We start from the raw sequence: 2,770 nt of genomic DNA, 5'->3' as shown, positions 1-2,770 counted from the left end.
TTGAGGAGCAACTCTTTGCTCTTCTGGTTGGGGTGAAGATACCCCAAATAAGCCCCTCAAAGGATTAGTTTCCATAGAGACAAGTAACAGAAAATTTTAGCACACTATATAAATGTTTCCTTACCAAGTTCCACTCACCAAAAGCGCTACACTCCCTGGCAACAGCACCAGAAAAGAGTCTTGATGACCCACAAGTGCAGGGGATCTATTGTAGTCCTTTTGATAAGTAAGAGTGTTCAACCCAATGAGGAGCAGAAGGAAATGATAAGCGGTTTTCAGTAAGGTTTTCTCTGCAAGCATTGAAATTGTAGGTGATAGATTGTTTTGTAATAAGATAAATGGTAACGAGTAAAAAGTAAATAAAGTGCAGCAAGGTGGCCTAATCCTTTATGTAGCAAAGGATAAGCCTGGACAAATTCTAATAATGAGGAAGGAGCTCCCGAAGACACATTGGGAATTATCGTCAAGCTAGTTTTCATCACGTTCATATGATTCGCGTTCGATACTTTGATAATTTGATATGTGGGTGGACCGGTATTGATAAGTACATTTCCTATTCATATTTTGGCACACAAACACACCATTTATTGTGATCCAACGATCCATTCTTGCTATGAACTATGATACATTTGAATGAAAATCATATCAAAGATCATTTACTCGTCATTTGATTATTTTGCAGAAAAGTGCGCAAAGGCACTATAAACTTCAAGATTCGGACAAATTGGCTATTTAGAAGAGAGAAGGGCAGGAAAGAAGTGAAGAAAGGGACTTGAGCGAGAAGAATTGAAGTAATCAAGGGGCCAAGCTATAGATGGCAGGACCAACATGGGAAGAAATAAGAGAAATAGCAGGGCTAAATCGTAAAGTGGCAGAACAGAGGAGGGGATCAAAATCCCTAGCGCAACCTCAATTCCCTCGGGGCCTGGCACACATCTCCTTCTCCACCTCTGGCCGCCACCACCTGCTGCTGCTCTTCTCTGAACCCCGTGCTGCCGCCCTTCTTCTCTTCCTACTATCACTACTCCATCTCCAGCGCCCCTTGCTGCTGTTGCCTCAACCTGCTGCTTCTTCCTCTCTAAATCCCTACTACTGCTGCTCTTCTTCTTCTTCCCAAACCTTGCTGCTGCTGCTACTTCTCTCCCATGCCCCTTGCTATTCCTCACTTGCTGAACCTCTATTCTGAACCTCCTCCTTCTACTACTCCTTGTGTGTGTGTAATTCATAAAAAACATATTGTTGTGTCCAGTGAACAATTAGTGTTGAGACTTGTTCAATTGCAAACTATTTTGTGCTAGATTTATATGTAACTGTTAGTTCGTGGGTTGTATCGATTCAGACTACTACATGTGATTTTATTTTGTAATGAGACTGCTCTTTGTTAAGTCAGAGGTGTGATTGTTTTTAATCTCAAGTTCAATGTGCTAGCTATGTACCAGTGACATATGTGACATGTATATGTGATGTGAAATAATTGTATGATGTCCCTAATCTTGTTCCTTCCGCGTGTCTTATACTTGCTAGTTTTATATACATATATGTGTTCTTGTCTTGTTAGTTCCCTTTGTTGAAGTTGTCCCCCTATAGTTTTTATTTCTCAAGTTCTAGGAAAACACCAAAATGATAGTGAGTAATATCTGAACCTCCCTTTGCTATTTTGCATTATCTCTGTGGATTATCTTCGGGAACAATCATTGTTAGTTTAGGTTCTTATTTTCTGCATTTATCTCTTAAAATTGTGCTACCTAGCTTTAGCCGAAAATAGTCGTCGTTGCCTAGTCCCTGTGGAGTACACGACATCCGTAGTTTGGGGCGTAAAAACCTCGCTATACTTACAATTGATCATTTTAGCGCCGTTGCCGGGGACTAGCGTCAAGTGACCGTGTTAGGCTATAGACTAGGTTTATTTTAGTTCCGTGTTTAATTCGTCATGTATTTCATTTTCTACGTTTCTTTTATTTTTTTTCGTTGTTGTTGCTTCGGCTTATTGGGATACTAACATTCTGACTAGTATTTACTGTTTATGAGTGTGCGTAGGAAATCTGAACTATTTACAGGTTGATTGATAGTTACACTTGGCGGAGATATGGCGATGCTTCATGATGTTTGGATGCCAAGCAGCCAATGCTATTTCACAGGGCCACTTTGGCCGTCTTTTGAGGTGGAAAATTTTGAGCTAAAGCCTGGTCTTATTGCTTTGGTTCAACAACATCAGTTTGGAGGGTTGCCTAATGAAGATCCTTACGAGCACTTGCTCCGAGTCATGGAGTATTCAGATACAGTAAAGTACCATTGAGTTCCTCAAGAAGCTATCAAGTGCATGCTATTCACATTCTCTCTCCGAGATGGTGCTCGTGCTTGGTATCGATCCTTGCCATCAAGATCATTCGGTTGGAATGAGATATCACGAGCTTTCTTGGATAAATATTTCCCACTGCACAAGCAGTCCGCAATTCGAGGTGAGATCTTCAATTTTGTTCAGCGCGAAGGCGAGAGCTTGAATGATGCTTGGGAGAGATACAAAGCCTTATTCAGGAGATGTCGTAATCATGGGCTCGAGAGATGGTTAGAGTTGCAGATATTCTATAGAGGATTGACTTCGAGCACTCGAGCTTATGTCGATATGGCAGCGGGTGGAGCTATTACAAACAAGACACTTGATGAAGCTTTTCTGCTGATTGAGAGCATAGCTTTCCACCAACTTCAATGGTACAATAAGAAGCCCACGTATGATTCATTGGTTTGCTTGCAACAAATCACTACACCTCAG

The 2,770-nt window shown here is 41.2% G+C and overlaps 1 non-coding gene across 1 annotated transcript; it reads right to left on the bottom strand.

Annotated features, from left to right (window-relative positions):
• Window positions 1-2,445: 2,445 nt before the first annotated feature.
• Window positions 2,446-2,556, bottom strand: LOC119326954. The gene has a single exon (XR_005158296.1). It is a non-coding gene; the product is annotated as a small nucleolar RNA R71 (small nucleolar RNA).
• Window positions 2,557-2,770: the final 214 nt, after the last annotated feature.

Source organism: Triticum dicoccoides, chromosome 6B (genome assembly GCF_002162155.2).
Source record: "Triticum dicoccoides isolate Atlit2015 ecotype Zavitan chromosome 6B, WEW_v2.0, whole genome shotgun sequence".
NCBI lineage: Eukaryota > Viridiplantae > Streptophyta > Magnoliopsida > Poales > Poaceae > Triticum > Triticum dicoccoides.
This window is presented reverse-complemented; position numbering and strand designations above follow the sequence as displayed.